The following is a 22,102-nucleotide window of genomic DNA, read 5'->3' on the forward strand; positions in this document are numbered from 1 at the left end:
GGAGGGGAGTAAAGTGCCTGGAGTGTAAAAATTAAGTGCCTGGAGTGTAAAAATTAAGAAGGCATAACTCTCAGGGTGGTTTCTTGCTTCCTTCACCCTAGTCCTTGCTCTACACACACACACACACACACACACACACACACACACACACACACACACACACTCACACACACCACAAAACCCAAAGATGACCAAACATTATATAAATATACAAGCGCAAAGCTACAGATGAGGGGTTCTCACATGTTCCTGAACGGTATATTCTGTTCTGGTCAACATTTAACTGAGTGGGTTCATCTGTTCAACTCACCCCAGTGGTTGCCATGTCACTCAAAGTAAAAGCCAAAGTCCTTAGGATGGTTCACAAGACAGTACATGATGAGTTCCCAAGTCCCAGCATCTCCCTGATCTCCCTTCCTACAGGATGCCCTGTGCCCTAAACACTCCAAGCACAAACCTGATTCAGACTGCTCTTCCCTCCACCTGGAATGCTCTTACCCCAGGTACATGCATAGCTTGCTTTTTTCTACCTTCTCTTTGTTTAAATGTCATCTTCTAATGAAGTGTTCCCTGATCACCCCCTCCCAAACTCTCCATCTCCTGTCCCTGCTTCATTTTTTCCAGAACTCTCATCACCCCTGATATGCTATATATTTTACTTATATTTGCTTCATAAATATAAATTTTATATAAATAAAATAATGCAATGTAAAATGTTAAGTTCTCTAGAAACTCCCACTGGCAGAGAATTTTAAAAAATCTGTCTTGAGCATTGCTGCAGCTACTGCTCCAGGTGCTTAATAAATATTTGGGGAATGAATGTACTAGGTGTTGGGCATACAGAGATGGCTAAGATACTGTTCCTACTATTCAAGTGGTAACAGTATCCATGGATATTGCTCCCCAAATAAAATCAAGCCTGTCAAATTATCTCCACTAGGGCCTTTGACAACCTGGTGGTACAGTTAATTTCACTGAATCATTACCAACCCTTCTTCAGGAAAATAAATTTAAACACTCTCATGATAAGTACTCATATAAGAATAATCTAATTTAAACAGAACACAAAACCCAAAGAAAGACTAGGAAAAACATTTGAAAAGGACAGCTTAGGAAAGTAAAAACATTGTTGATAACATTCTCAACAAGGCTGAAAGTGGATAGAATACATCCTTTCTGCCATACCCTTATTTGTCAATGTTCATAACTTCTAACAGAATTTTACTGACTTTAAAAGTATATTACATATGACAATAATTTACTGTAAAAAAATCTTTCTCCTAGCATTCTACAAATGAACTATGTTTCTATTAAGTGCCACTTCTTTTTTATGACCTAGTCAGACAATATGATAGAAAAAATATTCTTTCAAAAAAATTGTGCTAACAAATACTAAAGTCATATTTTATAGATTTCATATAAAAATATTCATAAGGAACATTTTTCCTGCAATGAATAATACAAAAGTATAAATAATTATGTATACTATGAAACAGCTAATATGTGTATAAGAGCATTTTTCTGAGCTCTCTATTAAAAATTCCTTTTCTTAATTAAGTAGGATGTTGTATAATTTGCCTATCATGGTTCTGAAAACTGAAGTGCTTGATGGAGAATCTGCCTTTACTGAATTTATCAAAATAAAAATAAAGAAAAACATTCAGTCACTGATGCTTTATTGAAAAGTCAAATAACTATAAAGTAAGCAAGTGCTGCTCTGAACAAATATCCGGATAGGTAATCCTCACTTTTCAAATTTGCATGCTTCTCTTTGTCAAATTAATGTTTGGGGGGGCGGGGGGGTGGGAGGATTTCTGTACCAGAAACAACATTAGGAGAGACATGGGAAAAAAAGCAAAGAAGAAAATACTGACATTTATAGACCTTTCTACTCCATACAAAAGATGGCATTTAAATTATTTTGTAAATTAGATACAATAGTATTATATTAAGACTTATCAGCCAATGCTTCTAAACAAATTCATTCAATAAGCTAAATGAACATCATATGACATTAGCTAAGAGCAAAGTAGGCCCTCTGTTAGTTTTATGTTTGGGATCCTTGACTAAGATATGTCATAAGCATCATTAAAAATGGCATATAACAAACAAACTCATGTGCAGGGGAGAAAATAGAAGGATAATGATTAAAAGTGCTCTCTTTCCTTAACAACCTTCTCATATTTGTTAGTTGGAGAGCACCCAACCCATTGCAGACTGCTCGGAAATTGCATCAGCTCTCCTAGTAAACCAGGAGCGCATTTAATCACATTGCACAAAGGCAAAAGTGATAAATAGCCCAAAATTTTAGAGCCAGTTCCTTCCCCAACCCTTTTGCCAAAGTAAAATTACATAAGAGGCTGCCAATCTCTGCTCCTGTCTGCTTAAACTCCAGCCAAGATTAAGCATTACAGGAATTTAGTCAAAATAAAATTGAGCCATCTGACCTGGAAATTCATTTTTAGTTTCAGGACTTGGAAGTGAAAGTAGTCTTTTGAGATCTACGGAACAGGTGAGAATAGGAAATGTGGAATGGGGGTCCTAGAGAGGGCTCTGTTGTATGGTATGCCCAATCACAAAGCTAGAGGAGAAAAGCTCAAGCTATAACTTAAGACTCCTACCTCACTGTTCAGCTCTTTCCACTAAGAGGTAGGTATGGCTTCCTATTAAGCACCTGCCATTCTAATTATTTTTAAATAGGGACATTTGGATTCAACCTCTAAAAAATTAATTTTCAAGTTTTATTTCTTAACTGAGGATAAGAAGTGACCACGGATAAGAATCACTAATCCAGCCTTTGGGAAATATATCAGCATTAGATTATTTTGTGATTGTCTTGACCTAAAATCAATGGATCATTTGCTGTCAATCACAATGGCAAAAATTATTCCTATAACTGGCAGTGAGGTTGACTTCAAATGCAATAAGAAGTAAATATTCTTTTTTCTCTGAACTAGAAGTGGTCTATCCCTTGGTATAAATAAAGGAAACATCTATCACATTTTATAATCTGGGGAAATTAGTTGCTCCCAGCAAGGCACAGCCTACATGGGGGCAAAGCAGGAATAGAGCCGAGGGCAAGTCAACCACAAAGAGGTGTCCGAGGAAGTCTGTGGACACTGCTCTCTTCCTGTTAACTCTGAACCATCGGTAAAGCCTCATTAAAGTTACAGATTAATACCTATGGCTGTCCTTTAAAAATTTGAAGATATATGCACAAAGATCTTCAGTGAAACATAATGTCTATAAAAACAAATAAGCAAAGTATCTATCAATAAGAAACTATTAGGTCAGGTATGTACACCCTGCTGTAATTTAAAATGGGCTATATCAACAGAAATGAAAAAGTGCTCAGCCTCACTAATTATCAGAGAAATGCAAATCAAAACCACATTGAGATACCACCTAACCCCAGTAAGAATGGCCATAATTAATAAAACAAACAACGACAGATGCTGGTGAAGATGCAGAGAAAAGGGAACACTTCTATATTTTTGGTGGGAATGCAAACTAATTCTACCTCTATGGAAAACTGTGTGGTAATTCCTAAACGAACTAGAAATTGACCTTCCATATGACTCACCAATCCCACTAATGGTAATATACCCAGAGGCACTCAAATCAGTCTACAAAAAAGACAATTACACACACATTTATTGCAGTACTATTCACAATAGCAAAAACATGGAACCAACCATGCTGCCCATCAAAACTAGACTGAATTTTAAAAATGTGGTACATACACACGATGGACTATTATATCCAGCCATAAAGAAAGACAAACACATGAATTTTGCAGCAATGTGGATGGATTTAGAGTCCATATGGTCTCACTCATAAGTGGACTCTGAACATTTACCATAATACTATAAGAAAGGGATTGGGATACTGCCAGGGTGGGAGTGGGGACACAACATCAACAAGGATATCTGATCTCAAACCAAGCAAAGTGGGGACCAAAGGGAGGCTCAAGCTTTACCTGTACAATGTCCACTTGTATACATAATTCTGAATTGTACTCCACATCCTTAAAATAAAATAGTTTTTAAATGGTCTATACTTAAACATACTAATATGAAAAGATCTCAACATATATGTGGAAAAGGTAAAGTAGGCTTTTTTTTAAGTAGGTAAGTTGAGAAATAGTTCTATAAGTAGATAAATGGATCTATTTTAGTGTCCTAGTACATACAAAAGTTTTCTCTAGAAGGGAATCTCCAGAAACTTATAATAGTTGTTATTATAAGTTTTTACTTGGACAAAGAGAGGATGACATGCAGATTCCCACCCAAACCATTCTTTGGTGGACTGAGTTCTGGAAGGAGCTAAGCTTTTCATTTGTGTTATTTAAATTTTTTTGTTTTGGGAGACAAGGAGCTTTCGCTTTTTTATGTTATTTAAATTGTTCTGTTTGAATTTAACTGTATTTGTATATTACTCTTTTATATCAAAAGTGTTTCCCTGGAAAGTGAGATCATAGCTTTTAGGATTAAAAAGGAGTTTTTAGTTAGTTTTCTGAGTCACATTTTAGTCTCAAGGGGAAGTGTCTCTGGCCACACTTAGCTCAAAGCAATTCAGGGAGATTAATGGCCAGACTGGGTGGGGCAAGGAGAGGTGACCAGAGACCCCAGCAAAACAGCAGTTCTCGGGAAAGAAATGGTTTCCACAAAGAGGGATGCCAGGACATAAGAACCTAAAGATCTTGTTCCTAGACACATGAGACAATACCTTAGGAAACTCTTAAAAATAGTTGATGGACACTCTGCAGGGAGCCGCTTTATGGCTACAAATGCAGTAAGCAACACAACAATATGCCCAACGTGTACCCCAGTATCCTTGCCACAACCCAGAACCTAGTGATAGGTGGTAATGAGGATTGTGGGTGTGGGCAAGGGTGAGAGGGGAGACAGTCACGGTACCCGGTGTACATATTACCTTGCAGCAAGACAGCGCAGGGGTATGAGGTGTTTCTGTCCCATCAGAGCCATATAAAAATGACTAGTTTAGCTCCTTCCAGAACCCAGCCCACCCACAAACACAATGGATCAGGTTAGAACCTGCTTGTGAAGTTCTCCTTGTCCAAGTAAGAAAAATACAACTGTGTCTCTGATCAGGTTTAAGAGGACAGAAATATGAGAAAATGAACTTCTAAGTCATGTCTAACCTAATAGAATTCAACTAAAAAGAGTGAGAAATTCCCAGGACAGCACCTTCTCTCCATACCTACCTTACTCTTTGCATATGTCAGTCTATCAAACTGTGAACTTCTTAGATGGCAACCTTCCCTCTCCCAATTCTTTCAATAACTGTTCATTAAATGTCTACTCAATTTCAGGTCCTGGGGTGGGTTAGCATCTCAGAACACACATGTAACACTTGGTCCCTGGCTTCACAGAATTCAGTCTAGAAGGGGATAGGGCCACCCAGACAGACATCTCTCTACAGTTCAGTGTGCTAGATGCTAAACGAAGGAGAAAATGCTGAGATAAATAAGGTGGCTAAACTGCCAGGTCTCGTCCAGCCCCAAGTGTTTTCTGCCTTCCTTTTCAGCAGTCAATCCTCCTCAGTTTCCAGGAGCTAAAATGAAAAAATCTGGTAGTGAGGAAAGAAGTGTAGCTATCAGAGGAAGAAAGTTATATGAACAAGCTTTAAGTGTTTATTAGCAGAGAATCAGAGGGAAAGGATGCCTCCAAAGCAAGGCTCTGACTTAATCAAGGCATTCAGAGAACCAGGGAAGGCTAATCTCCAAGAAACACTAATAAAATGCTCACTTATGTCAAATGCTCTGAACGCCAGTCCTAAATATTCTTATTTTAGCGTTTATCACTATAGGCAGCTTTACCTTGGAAGGAGAAAATGTTGAGATAAATGAGTTAATTAAACATTCAGGTCTAGTCCAGTCTCAAGTGCTCCTCTGTTCTCCTTTTCAGCAGTCAGTTCTTGGTTTCCTGGAGCAGAGCCCACCCACCGAGTCTCCTTTTTCTACGGCACAGGAGTGACAATGTCACAGAAGTAGCCTAATGCTAAACAGAACTGAGTGTCTTTCCTATAACTGTCTATGGTACAGGAGTGACAATGTCACAAAAGTAGCCTAATGCTAAACAGAACTGAGTGTCATTCCTATAACTGTCCAGAAAAGGGACAAAGCCTCAGGCCACACTATCCTAAGGAGTATGAATGTCCTAGAAGGCAGGAAAACATGGGAGTGACTATGACCTTCCAATTTTGGATATTCTAGATATCAAGCTGAGGTCCAACGTGGCCTCTTTGAGCAGGGAGTTTATCTCCCTGTACCCCTTGCATGTGGCACTAAAAACACTCCCATACATGTTTGCAGAATGAATGTGTGAGGGAATACCATCCTCAGTACTTGTCTAGCCTGTTTTGTGCAAAGAGCTGTTACCATTCAGTTCTCTGGTGGTTTCTCTGTTGTGGATGTTTTTTAAACAAATTAAAATGACCTCAGTGAGGTCCTTAGGGAAGCTATAATACTAACACTGTCAAAGTATTTGCCAGGCTTTCAAAGAAACAGTCGTATCCCACACCTGTCTCTGCCTTTGTTCCTAGTATTTGCTGACTGAACTTTCCTGGTGCAGGTGGTTAGGTTCAAGCCAGCTCTGCTGGGGTCTTGTGAGAATTACATACCAGAATGCTTAGTGTGGTATTTTTGACCACACAGGAGTCTTTCACTTTTGTGTAAATAAATGTATTTACAGTTTCTTTCATGACTTTCAGGCTTTGTATACTGTTTAGAAGGTCAAGATACCCTCGGGATATAAATTCATCCATGTTTTCTTCTAGGACTTTTATTTTTTCATTTATTTTACTCTAAATTATTTAATACATTAGGAATTGTGTGTGTGTGTGTGTGTGTGTGTGTGTGTGTGTGTGTGTGTGTATAAGAAATAAGAAAAGGATCTGGGTTTTTTTCTTCCTAAACAATTGGCTAGTTGCCCCAATATCAATTATCGGGGTATTTTTCCTCTCACATTGATATTAAAATACCATCAGACAGGTGGCTCAACCTGTCATCCCAGCACTTCGGGAGGCTGAGGCGAGAGGATTGCCTGAACCCAGAGGTTTGAGACCAACCTGGGCAATTTGGCAAGACCTCAACTCTACAATAAATCAAAAAATTAACCGGGCATGGTGGTGAGTGCCTGTAGTTCCAGCTACTTGGAAGGCTGAGGCAGAAGGATTGCCTGAGTCCAGCAGGTTGAGGCTGGAGTTGCCGTGAGTATGCCACTGCACTACAGCCTGGGTGACAGAGTGAGAGTCCAACTCAAAATTTAAAAAAGATATTAAAATGCCACGTTTACTATAAGTAAATCCCATATATACTTGTTTACTGTACTATAATTAGATATTACTCTAGTTTTTTCTAATACTAACCTATTTTAATTATTATAGTTTCATATTATGTTTTAGTATCAGGTAGAACTAATCTCCCTTAATTATACATATATATATTTTTTTTTTTCGAATTTCATATATTTCATTTTGTAAAATGAGTAATAGCATCATTTTTCCATGTCCCTAAAAAAGATCTAGTTGGCATTTAAATTGTGATTTCATGTCTCTTATGAAAAGACTTAGAGGAAATGAACATTTTTATACTATAATAATCCAAGAGCATAGTATGTCTCTCCAATGACTTACATTGTTTATATTCCTAAGTGTAGCTCTTCAATGTTCCTCATAGTATGACTATATGTTACATTTAACTTCAATGTTTTACTCTTAATGTTTAGTATGCTTAATTACCATTTGTTAAATTGTTAAATTCTAAAAACACATCGTTTCCTGTGTTTGGAATACTTTTACATTACTTCTCAATTTGGTAAATTCCACTCATTCTTCTAGGTTACATTTAAATTTAATTTGCTTTGTAAAGTGTTTCTTGGTCTCATATCCAGTCAAGATGAACCAGTGTCCTTCCTTGGTCCTCCTGTCACATCTTGTATGTAACACCATTATACCATTTGACCAGTAGCACGTAGAGCAACTTCTGCAGACAAGTCTCTCACCTTCATTAGTCCGAGAGCTCTGAGGAGAAAAACTAGTGTTCCCAAGACAGGCTATAAACACTCAGTGATAACTTGCCATAATCATAGAATACATTTCATGTTTCCATAGCATTTTTGCAATGCTAACAATGATAATATTGATAAATGGTAGAATTTAGAATAATGTGATAATGATTATTTTTTTCCTGAAACACAAGCCATGTTTAGAAATGCAGAAAATTATCCTATAATGAGAAGTCATAAATAATTAAAAAATGAAAACTAGATACATTCTTCTGGCATTTATTTCTGCCTCACATAAAAAGGCAGTATTGTAGCAGTGGATAGAGCATACTCTAGCATTAACAAGACCTGAATTTAAATCCTATATAAACCACTTATTAGCTAGATAACAACCTCAGGTAAGTTCCTTCACTTCTCTATGCTTCCTTTTCTCTATCTGTAATATAGGCATAACAAATATAATAATTTCATGACAGGATGTCAAAGGTCCAAAATGCTTGATTTCCCCCTCAAAACTGCTCCTTCTACAGAATTCCTCATCCCAGGAAATGTCGTGCTATTCCCCCAGGTGCTGCAAGAGTTGGAGGTATCCAAGAGTCACCACTTTCTTCTACTCCATGTTGTCAACCCATCAGCAAGTTCTATAAGCAATTCCTTAGAAATATTTCCAGAATCCAGGGATTTCTCACCAGCTTCTCTCCTACTCTCTGGTCCAAGCCACCATCTTCTTTTGTCTTGGCCATTACAGTAGCCTCCTCACTTGGTCTTCCTGCTTCCACCCTTGTCTTAGAGTCTATTTACCACATGTTGACTGAGTTAAACTATATCAAGTGATGTCAGGATAGATCTCAGGCCCTTTGCATTGTTCATCTCATAACCCAGAAAACTCTTTACCAGATATCTGCATGATCCCCTAACCTCCTTCCATTATTACCCCATATAAAATAGCACCTTCCTGCCCTCTCATCTCTCCAACACTCTCTACTCTTCTTCAACTTCTTCATAGTATTTACCACTGCCTGTAATGGGTTTATGTGGCAAGTGGTTGTCACACCTCACCACCTAGAACATTTAGTACATGTCGAATTAATACTTATTGCATAACTGGAAAAATCAGTACATTCTTTTTCACTACGATTCTACAATTTATTTAAGGCATCTAGCCATAGAATAGATCCTTCTAAAATAAGCAGTCACTAAGGAACAGTTAAGAAAACTAGCCCACCCCTGATGCTCATGTTCATTACTCACCCAAATGCTTAAAGGACTCAAAATTAAGATCCCCTTCTTTTACACAGAACAAGAACAAAACAAAAAGATCTTTCTGGAATCCATTAAAGATTACCAACCCAAACCTCTTTTCTACACTTGTTTTTTACTTTTAAAAATTATGGCTCTTTCCCCTCCCTCCTCCTCCCCCAGACTCTGGGACTCCTCTCCTTCTGTTCATTGCTATTTGGAGCTAAAAGCCAGAAATAGCTGTTTACCTCACTGTCCTCATTTCCCTCCATTGTTACCATTTAGTTCTCTGGTGGCTTCCCTGTTGTGGATGTTTTTTAAATGAATTTCCAATAAGTTGAGGAAGAAAAGCATCAGTAAAGACCCTGACCACAACATAAAATAAAAATACACAACATTATAGGATTTTTTAAGAAAAAACTAATAAAAAATTAAAACCTAACACAGTTACAAATAACATCTTATATTATTCTCATATGTAATAATTTGCTAAAGAGCTAGAGAAAGAACACACTGTACAGAAGAAAGGACTAATTTATTTTATTAAATATTTAAATGACAATAATTATGCAGGTAGAGCTCTTCCTCCTACAAGCAAGTCTTGAACAAATTATCTAACAAAGGACTAAAATCATATGACCTCCAATCAATCAGCAAATAATTTTTAAGTACTTGACCCATAACTTTTGCATTCATTTTTGTTTTAATTCAATGATCAATAATACAAAGGATTTTATAGGTTCATCTACTAAGTACAGACATGTCCATCTAGTAATTATTTTTTAAATAGACAATTTCCTTTTTTTTTTTTTTGAGTTGGAGTCTCACTCCGTTGCCCAGACTGGAGTTCCCGGCCACCACAGCCTCAACCTGCTGAGCTCCGGCGATCCTTCCACCTCAGCCTTCCAAGTAGCTGGAACTACAGGCATGCGCTACCACGCTGGGCTGATTTTTTGATTTATTGTAGAGATGAGGTCTTGCCAAGTTGCCTGGTAAATGCAAATTAGACAATTTTTCCAATAAAATAAAACAATATACTGGAAAAGATAAATCTCCATTACATTGGCAAAAAGTCTTCAAGTAGGTTGTAAGTCCAAGAAAAAACTACACGTAAATTGAACTGCACGTTTTCAAGCTGCTTTGAAGTTGCATAACCAGAAGAAATAGATCTACTCTTTTAAAATGAGTATGGAGGATCAAAAACACTAAGCATTTCCTTCCCACAACAGTTATTTCTAGATAATTTACCCCAATAGGAGAAAAATGTCATGTGAGTTACCCGAAAAATAGAACACAAACATTCCAAAAATTCATTTGGGTTTAACTTTATGCTAAACATGTTAGTCTATAAAAGTAATTATATTTGAGTATACCAACTTGCCATTTAGGAAAATAGTCCAGAAACATGCTGTATTGAAGGGCAACAAATAGCCAGCCCAGGATTAAGTTTGAATTTTGATGTAAATAATCTACAATGTAACTATTACTACAGCGGATAGATATTCTGTTGTTGACCAAAATTCTACCTTTTAAAAACCAAGGAATACATTGATACCAAAATGCTTACTGGCTAGAAACACCATCAGTTAGAAGGGCCACAGTCTCAATTTGTGTAGGATAGCCCCAGTATGTACCTATTGTCTCAGCATCCCATCAAGATTAACATCTGTCCTAAACAGAAGCACCTCATGTTAAAGACAACTTACATGACACATGTAAAATACATATTTAAATACGGGCTTTTTTTTTTTGAGTTGGAGTCTCACTCTGTCACCCAGACCAGAGTGCAGTGACCGCTCCCGGCCACCGCAGCCTCGCCTGCTGGGCTCCATCGATCCTTCCGCCTCAGCCTTCCAAGTAGCCGGAATTACAGGCATGCGTTACCACTCCCAGCTGATTTTTTTATTTATTGTAGAGATGAGGTCTCGCCGCCCACGCGGGTCTCGAACCTGCAGACTTAGGCAATCCACTCACCTCTTTGTCCCAGCCTCAATTAACCACACATTCTAATGCCCTTTAACGTTTCTCCACCCAAAAACCATAATTATCCTCACCCCAGAGTGTTCACTAAATATTTGTTAAGTTAATTCATTAATTAGTATATTAGCATCCTCAGCCCAGAAATGGATGAGATTTGGAATTAATCTGGATGCTGTAGGAGAGAAGTTCAAGAAATACTAGCTGATTGAATGTCACTGAGAACAGTCGGCAGATTAAGAGTTCTGTACTGTCCATTATATTATCTCCCTTGCTGTCAAGAAATATTCAGATAAATGGTTGTCAGTTCTGTTCTTGAGAGGAGGGGAGAGAATAAAGCATATTTTTTTCTTAATTGTGGAATATCCTTTATATCTAACATAAATTGCAACCCCACTGACCTCTACTCCACTCTCAATAAGGTGAAAATGTGGTAATTCAACTTACCCTAGAAAATACTCCAGCTATCCCCATAGTCAACATCTCTATTTTCAATTTTTAGGGGCAAAAAAAAGACATACGAGCAGCCAACAGATACATGAAAAAATGCTCAGACTCACTAGTCATCAAAGAAATGCAAATTAAAACCACACTAAGATAACACCTAACTCTACTCAGGATGGCCATCATCAATAACTCAAAAAACAACAGACACTGAAGAGGATGTGGTGAAAAGGGAACACTTCTACACTGTTGGTGGGAGTGTAAACTAACACAGGCTCTATGGAAAACAGTGTGGTGATTCATAAAAGATCTAAAAATTGACCTCCCATATAACCCTGCAATCCCCCTGCTAGGAATATATCCAGAGAAACTCAAATCACTCTGTGAAAAAGATACCTGCACACGTATGTTCATTGCAGCATTGTTCACAACAGCAAAAACATGGAACCAACCATGCCATCCATTGAAAGAGGACTGGATTAAAAAAAATGTGGTACATATACATGAAGGAATATTATGCAATCATAAAGAAAGACAAAACTTCACAGCAACCTGGATGGACTTAAAGGCTATAATTCTGAGTGATCTATCACAGAAACAAAGAACTGTATATCATATGTTCTCACTCATAAGTGGATCTTGAACAATTATTGTAATACTATAAGAAAAGGATTGTCAGTAGTAGGAAACTGCCAGGGGGCAGGGGGGAATGGCAGTAGTGGGAATCTGCCAGGGGCAGGGAACACCTCAAAAATAAGGGTACCTGCATAATGAACATTTGTATACCTAACCCTGAATAAGTAGGAGAGCAACAAAGGAAACTATGTGGATTAAAAAAAAAATTAATCCATATAGTTTCCTTTGTTGCTCTCTTACCTTCTCTTCCTGTCTCTTTTTTTTAAACCTTTAAACCATTTTCCCCTTCAGTTTGTACATGAGTTGGTTTCGGCTCCAGGCTATTGCCTGTGACAGAATGATGACACTTGAGCTCTAGACCAGGAGGAATTCACAAAGGCGGCAAGGAGCACACCTTCACTGGTGAGAGAAAAAACAAGAGCTAAAAATGGGAGTGTCCCATCAGAGACTTCAGGAAACAGAGGCCTTGCTCTCTCAATGGGATAGAGTCACAGGTGCCTTACTAGCATGGCCACACTGTCACCAAGATGAGTGGATAAGATGGATGAAGGGGCTACAGAAGAAGACCTCAAAGCTTCAGAATGCTTCAAAAGAAGCCTTTAAGGAAAGTGAACAAAACAGGCTCTTTTTGGCACCAGCTGCTATGTATGGTGAATGCTGCATGTTTTAAGAGATAACAACCTCACTATAGTAATATAGGCAAGGCAACCTAGGCCAGTCAATTCCTTGTCACATTACAAAATTTAACAAGTACAGAGAGTTGGATTTCAGATGAAGTGTGTTTGATTATGAACTCTAGGAAGGCTCAATCGATGTCTATGCAATGGATGAATGGATGGATGGATGGATGGATGGATGGATGGATGGATGGATGGATGGATGGATGGGTGGATGGGTGGGTGGATGGGTAGATGGATGGATGATATTCCTAGAGGCTACTGCTTTATCCAAGGTGAAACACTGACCACTTCCATGTTTTCCCTTCTTTACTCAAGTACATTGGTAACCAGTAGTTATGCAGATGATGGTAGCCACAAGAGAAGTATAGTTTGGGTCTTAGTAAGCAGCATCTTATGAATGGAGCCACAAAATGTTAAATTGTATCAAGTGATTAGTACTACTTATGTCAATTAAAACTAATGTGGATTAAGTTAGAGAAGAATCTGAAAACACGGGCTCTTAAAAGGAAACATTTCTCCCATATAAGACAATGAAGACTAATTTACATCTCAAAGAAAATGTTCCATAAAGTTTACAAAATCTCATCTTTCATATTAAATGGCTCTATTAATTAATGCTGATTTTTTTCTTCTATGAGGTAACTAGTAATGTGCACATAAAAACAAAATCAGTTAAGAACGTACATTTCTTCCAGGGAGAGTGGCCTTCCTCCCTCTCCTCGCCATGGTCAGACATGTTGCCTGGCTGTTCTGTGTGCCAGTATTCTTAGTACCAGGATGCTCCAGTGCCAGGTACAAAACTAAAGGTAAGGCTCACACAATTTAATCTGTCATATGAGAGAGAACACTAGAGAAGGCTTTTGACAAGTTTCTACCTAAATGGGAATTGTGATTGGAATGAAACATACATAACTCACTGCAGCATAATTTGGCACTAAAATACCATATTTAATACTGCAGGTAGTTGAACAACTAGGTATAAGTTATTCTGAATATACCAAGAACAGACCTCTCATCTCCTTTATATCTGTACTTCTTTATTTAGGAAAAAATTTTGATGTAAAGGCTCATTAGTTTTCTCTTTTCTTCCCTAGTCTTCCTTATTCTTCCCCCTTCTGCTATAGTTTGAATGTGTCCCCCAAAGTTCATGTGTGTTGGAATCTTAATCCCTAATGCAACAATGTTGAGAGGTGGGACCTTAAGAAGTAATTAGATTATGAGGGCTTGGCCCTCCATAATGGATTAATGCTGCTGTTGAGGGAGTAGGCTAGTTATCACAGGAGTGGGCTTGTAATAAGAGGATGCATTCAACCTCTTCCTCTCTTGCTTTCATTTATTTTGCCCTTCTACCTTCTGCCATTGGATAATGCAGCAAGAAGGCTCTCGCCAGACACTGGCACCTTGATACCAGGCCTCTCATCCTCCAAAACTGTGATAAATAATTTTTTTTAAAATAAATTACTCAGTCTTCGCTATTCTGTTACAGCAACACAAAACAGACTGAGACAGCTTCCCACAGCAAATCTTGCCCTCCCCTCATACTAAACGGACTCCTCCCTCCCCACATATCCTATTCATATTCATATTTTTAACATATGCTGGAAAGCACATCTTGCAGTATTCTGCCTGCAGAGTTCCTACTCATACTTTAAGGTCCTACTCAAATTCCATCTCCTTGGTGAAATGAAGCTGTTCTTGTTATCTCTAGTAACAATTAATTGACTTTCCCACCCCAATATGATCATTTCTCTATGATAATCTTTATCACATCCTATTATTGTCAGCTGTATATATAACTTTTCACATACAAACCTTAGTTTGAGTTCCTTTGGGACAGGAACTAATCTTTTCTGGTTTTGTATACCTAGTTCCTAATAGAATAAAGGACACTGTTGCATCAAGTGATGTAAACTTCCAAATAAGATCAGAAAGACACCGCATAAATATGTATGTGTTCCTAAAATCAGTTAGCCAAATCAGAATTTTATCACCTCTTGAAATTATACACAGACAGACACACACACACACACACACACACACACACACACACACACACACACACACGACTTAGTGCTTACAGCTTTAAGTATAAGAACTGACCTAAGAATTGGTTTTACTATAAATTCAAGGACACATATGTCAAATGCATAATAATAGTTGCCTGTGGGGGAAAGGGAATGAAATTAGGTAATGGAGACAAAAATAGATCAATCACTAAATTAGGCAAGAGCTTGATGGACTGATGATGGTAAGCCATGACCTGAGAACTTTGATTAACTCAACCTTCTCTACACAAGGTTTCAATTTTTTTTTTTAATTACAGTGCTCTTCACAGATACAATGTGGGAACAAGCAACCTTCTGAAAATCTTTTCTGAAACATATGATACTCCCACATGTGAGATTCTGATGTCCAAAACGATTTCTCTCATAATTAAAAAAAACTATTTATTGAATCAGAATCCATGTATTTGAAACTCAAAAGAGAACTTCCAGGAAATGCAATGTTTTGTTGTTTGATATTTTTTAAACACCAAAATAATAATGGCTGAATTTGGTTTTCAAAAATATCTTCTCCTTTCTTCACTTGGATAAACTGCTTAAGAGTTCTATAACAAAAGAGAGGAACCTGCGGCTATTACAGGCCAGAAAAACATTCCCCACATCATACCAAATAAGAACTCTTAGTACATTGATCTTTACAATATCACCATGAAAGAAACTGATCAAACTAGAATGATGCTTGGGACAAGAGGTGCAGTCACAGGCAGAAGAAAGACGACAAGGAGCAGAAGTCTCCCCTTTATAAACTAGCAAATAAATGTTTGTTGTGCCCTGCTATAAGCAATGAAGCTCAAGAAATCAGCAAAAACTGTGTGTGACTCTGATTCCTCTAATCCCTTTGCTCCACATCCTAACCTGGGCCCCCAACCTGTGAACCGGTCACTTTCCAGCAGGGTCTTTGCTGCTATTCTAGAAAGCAGATGGTAGCCCTCACCACCTCTCTTCCTTCAGCTTGCTATTGCCAGGACCCAGCTTAGTCTGCAATCAAAACCCCACAAGCCAAAGTTAGGACATTTGAGGCTGGCCACGCATAACCATCTTTCTCATTCGTGATGTTTCAGTCATGGAAAGAACAGAGGCCCCATCCCTGCTCCTTTCCTCTCTCCCGTAATCCCTTTCTGCCCTGAATTTCTTCCCTCATGCTGTACATCTCTGGCCACTGACAACCTTCCACTGTATTCTGGAACCACAGACTCTTGTCAATAAAAAAATCCCTAGTTGCCTGTGGGGGAAAGGGCCTCTCCACAAAGTGCCCTCTCCACCTTCTGACTCCACTGAGAACTGCTTCTTCTTTCCCTGACAAACGTGTCATCTATAGCAACATGCTTCTTATGTTCCACACTCATCGTGCTGTTTCTTTTTCATGTCCTCCTCCCTGGAAAGCCTTTCCTCCTATCTCATCTTTTTTTTTAATCTAGGCAAATCCAACTCATTCTCCAAGAAAACAACTCTGCCTTCTTTAAGAAGCCTCACCTGATCTCGTGGCTGTCGTGCCCATGGATGTATTTGGCACCACTCTTTAATATTACCATTAACACCCTCTCTATCCCATACTATCTCTCCCCCTGCACTTAGCATATTATTTTCTAATTATGTGTGTATTTGCCTTCCCCATAAAACTGTGAGCTCCTTGAGGGTAAATACTGACTCCCATTAACCAACTGCTGGCATGAAACAGGTGTTCAACAAATGTTTGTTGAATAAATGAACGAAAATCCAAGTCCCTGACTCTAATAAATGAAATAAATGAGGGGAGATAAAGTGGACATTTTTCCTTTTTTTGGATTTTTCTCTCAATCTATTAAAGCTATACCTACACAAAGATGTATTCAAACAAAAGCCAACTATCTCCCTCCCACCCTTGCGTTTGAGTTGCCAGGGTTAAGTGCTTGGTGTGTGCTGTTCTATGATTTTGTCTACACTCATGGCACACACACATGTGTATATAGAGATTTTTCTCAATTTACAAAACTGGGATCAAAGACGTATATGAGTTTTTATTCTAAAACTCACTCTTTTCACTTAGCAGTGTGTCATAGTCATCCCTCCAAACCAACACATATGGAAGGATGTGATCATTATTTCTAATAGTTTCATAATAGTTTGCAGTCTGTATGCACCATAATTTGGTTACTCATTCCCCCCTCCCACCCTCTGCCGTGGATGAACATTCAGGTTGCCTCCAATTTTATGGAAGTTCTGAAAACAAAGTCAGTAAGGTTAATCTACCATTTCTAGCACATACAGATTTTGTGTTATTTCTTTGCCAGTGCAGTGGAATCTATCCACACACACCTGGGCCTTTCCCCCCATAACTCAAGAAAAGCTAATAGGCACATGGAGTGATTGCTTGTTTTGTGCAGTGCTTGTTATCTGACACCTGTCTTGAACGGAATAGGTTATTATTTATTGAATCAAACCAAAAGCTAACAAGATAGAAACTGTCTGTAAGGATATATGGGATGCAATGCTTACCACACTTAATTCTGAGGATTTGGTGGGAAGGGAGTAAAATTAGGAAATTTTCACTTTTAACTTTATATGTTTCTGGTCTGTTTGAATTTTAAATATGCTGTACTACCATATAATGTAATATTTAAATATATTTATTTTATATATATTTGTATTTATATATTATTTATAATATATTTAATATTTATATATTTAATATAGTGGTATTATATACTATATTTAATATTTAATATATTCCATTTATATGGTAATATAGCTTTGGATTTTGATATATTATTTTTATAACTTAGGAGTAGCTTTTTGGAAAACTTGCTGGATGATTCAGATCCTACATTAGAAGACACAAGCTCTAAATCAATGGTTCCCAAGTTTGCCTGTATATAATAATCAACTGGAGTTCACTGGACATTCAGATTCCCAGGCTTATCTTGAATATTATAATTTAGTAGCTCTCAAGCAGAGTACACATTATCAGTATGTTTGATAAATACTCCAAATGATTTTACAATCCTGCAACAATGGGACCTTACTCTAATCTAATGATCCTTGGAATCACATGAAAAGCTATTCACATGTTTGGATTTGGGGGCTCTACCTTTAAAGTTTATGATTCATTAAATCTGAAATGAGGCCTGGGAATCTACAATTTTAAAAGGCAATTTTCAGCCGGGCTCGGTGGCTCAGCCTGTAATCCCGTGCCTTTGGGAGGCTAAAGTGAGTGGATTGCCTGAGCCTGCGGGTTCAAGACCAGCCTGGGCAGCAAGATCTCATCTCTACAATAAATCAAAAAATCAGCCGGGCGTGGTAGCGCATGCCTGTAATTCCGGCTACTAGGAAGGCTGAGGCGGAGGGATCGCCGGAGCCCAGCAGGCGAGGCTGCAGTGGCCGGGAGCGGCCACTGCACTCCAGTCCGGGCGATAGAGTGAGACTGCAACTCAAAAAAAAAAAAAAAAAGGCAATTTTTCCCAGGTGTTATAATTTCTTATAGCTGACAATTCAAAAATCAAGATACAATGGATCCATTTTTGTCCCTAGTGGTAAAAATACAATATCAAGTTACAAGTCTTTGATGAGAATATTCTAAAAGACCTCAACATGGGAATGTCTTAGTTTGCCCTATCATGAAATTAAAGAATACTTTTTGCTAATTTGAATAGTGAACTGAATGTTTACACTCTGTTTATATCTTAAAGAGCAGATAAATAAAATAATAAGATTTGTATCTTAAAATTGTTTAAATAAAGTTGTTTTTCTTATGTGATTAAAATTATTTCATTGTTTTCAAAAAAAAAAAAGAGGAACATTCAATAAAAAATAAGCAAGTTATCCAGGACCTGACCCACTGAGCAGGGTTATCCCCAAGAGGCAGAAGCACCACTGGCTGGCTCTGACATTCAATTCAAACTGAAGGCACAGTAACTCCTCTGGCCCTTGCTGGGAAATGTCCTGCCGAGGCCACAGGCAGTGCCCCAGTGTACCCAGCGCCTACAAGGCCCCCAGACATATGATCCCACCAAAGACTTGAACAGAGGAATCTCATCAAGCAGCAGAGTCCACACTTAAGACACAAGGGTGGGGAGGTCAAGCAAATGGAACCAGGGGTGTGCAATCCCTATTTCCATCCTGTATCCTCTCCAAGGGGGCTGTTTTCAATTTTTTAAAGAAAATTTCTATCCCTACCATAACCTACAGACACAGATATTAGAAATAAGCAGATATCATTTTAAAAATCAATGGGATTTATCTTTCCAAAGATCTAAAGACCTTTCTATTGATAAGTTAGGTTCTTAAGTAGACACACAAAGTCTCTGGTCCTAAAGGTTTATTTCTATCTGTAGGAGTCCAGATGAGAGCACATGCTGAATTGGAACACCACAGTGAAGTATGACACAGTTTTGACATCTTTTATTTTATTTTATTTTTTATTTTTTGAGTTGGAGTCTCACTCTGTCACCCAGACTGGAGCGCAGTGGCTGCTCCTGGCCACCGCAGCCTCGCCTGCTGGGCTCCGGCGATCCTTCCGCCTCAGCCTTCCGAGTAGCCGGAATTACAGGCATGCACTACCACGCCCCGCTGATTTTTTGATTTATTGTAGAGATGAGGTCTCGCTGCCCAGGCAGGTCTCGAACCCGCAGGCTCAGGCAGTCCACTCACCTTAGTCTCCCAAAGGCACGGGATTACAGGCTGAGCCACCACAACAAGATAGGCATTTTTCCAGACAAGCTCAATTCAGTAGCTACTAAGCACTCCACTAATCATTTACTTATTTATTTACTTATATTTATTTTTTTAGAGATTAGGTCTCACTATGTTGCCTAAGTTGGTCTCGAACTCCTGGACTCAAGCAATTCTTCTGTCTCACCTTCCCAAAGTCCTGGGATTATAAGGCATGAGTGACTGCACCCAGTCCCACTAACTATTTCAAACTGTTTTAAAAAGTTCTAAATGCATATAAATAAAAGTACTTCATAAAAACATAAGAAAAATCCTCAGTTATTGGAAACATCTATGAAGTTCTGATTCTCAAAAAGGAAATAGAAGGAAACAGACTAGGAATGTCAAACGAACAATATCAAGCATCAGTAGCCCTGTTTCCCTTTCTTTGTTGTTACCAAATGCCCATAAAGATGTTTCTAAATGTATTGGGAATTCCAAGTTACTTATCAACACCATTTCCTAAAATCCTACATAGAGAGCATTTTCTCTCTCCTCTTAGCAAGTCAATGATTAATATATATAAAATATAAATATCTGTTGTAATATTCAAAGAATAACAGAAGTAATAAAACAAAGTGGATGTGATCAGAGTCTGACAGACCTGGGTAGAAATCAGGATCTGCCACTTCCCAACAGTTTAAACTTGGACAAATAATATAATCTCTCAAAACTTCAGTTCCTCCATCTGTAAAATGGAGAGCAAATAACAGTATCCACTTGATTTCGTTATTGTGAAGATTAAGTAATATAACACATGTAAAGTGTCAGACATGTAATAAACATAAAGTGACTGATATTTACTATTATAGGTTCCCCCTACCCTCTCTATAAGATTATTCAGACTTTCAACTGTTAAATGCAAGATTGTCAACATAAAGTCTGAAGGGAAAATAACTGAGTGAAATGTCTATATCTGTCTCCAAGTCATCCTGCTCGACACCAGGTAGAAGAGATATTTGACAGCCCAGCCCTGATTCAAGGCATACAGCTCCTCTGAATCACTGGGGCCATCTTCATTTCACATTCTCAGATAAACCACAGATACCCTTAATAGGAGGGTCCTGAAACTAAGTAAAATTGGTAGGATCACCTAATGAACTTGATGCTTTCTAGGGCAGACCATGGTTCACAACAGTTACTTGGCATTTATGGTGTACAAGGTTCTGTACCAAGGGGTTTGAGTGGTGTAAAGCTGAATCAGAAGTGGACTCTGACCCCAGAGAGTTTTACAACTTATGAGAGAGATTCTCCACATGTTTTCCCTGTGGTATTTAGGACAGAAGTCAGAACTGAAAGCCTTGGTCTCAGAACACAGTTCAGAGATAGGACAGTTGACATCCCTCAGGTTCCATACATACATAGATCAAGTCCCTTATAATTATATCTGTTCCATCCTCTTTCTTCTTTCTCTAACACACACAAATTATTAGGCATGATTAGGCAGGTAGTATGTCAGGCCCCATGTTACCTCTGCAAACTGGGATCTACAAAGTAAATCCTGTCTTTCCACCCCATTTCAAGGTACAAAACAACCAACTATATTGCCAGAATAACCATCAACAAAGATCAGATTCCTTAAAAAGGAATTAAAACATTCTTGAGAGAGGCTACTCTATTCATTACATGCCCCAGGATGAACCCTGAAAAGCAACACTTAATTATCCAACACAAGTTATTAAATTCCTAAGCTCCTTCCAAAACGCAGAGTTAAAACTTCAGAATTTAAAAAATAACTCTGCAACTCCTTTTACAAGTTGCCTTCAAGGTATTAAAAGGGGTGGTACTTATTGCTTTGCAAATACACTTTCTAAAAATAATCAATATTTTCCTTAAATGCTTATGGCAAAGCAACAAATTCACTTCATTTTAATTGCTCACAAGCTGCACAATGACTTGATCACTTCAATATTTCACTCACTGTAGCAGCCACCGGGCTATGACTAACCCACTCTCCCCAGCATCATCGCTGGCTCCAGATGGCAAGAAATACATTCCCCTCATTCTTGCCTGAAAAGCAATTCTGATTTTTTTCCTTCCACCCATTTCACCTGCAGTAATTGTTTCACTCCATCCAGAAAGAAAACGGGTGGGGAGTGGAAGGGGAGATTAATGGAAAAGGGAGTACAGGTAGGAAATCCACTTTTTAAGAATGGGGTGTAGCACTGCAGCTTTAAATCGTGCTGCAGCAAGCCCTGGAAGCCTTCCATAACTGAGCTGCAAAATGGTAACTAGAAAGGAGGAGAAAAAGACCTCTTCCTCCCGCCCCGCCAGCCCTTCAACCGCTCCCGGCAGGACGGGCAGCGGCGAGCCCATCCCCCACGCCTTCCCAGTCCAGACGTGCCCC

Source organism: Carlito syrichta, unplaced genomic scaffold (genome assembly GCF_000164805.1).
Source record: "Carlito syrichta isolate Samal-C Ts95f unplaced genomic scaffold, Tarsius_syrichta-2.0.1 Scaffold306834, whole genome shotgun sequence".
In the NCBI taxonomy this organism is placed as follows: domain Eukaryota; kingdom Metazoa; phylum Chordata; class Mammalia; order Primates; family Tarsiidae; genus Carlito; species Carlito syrichta.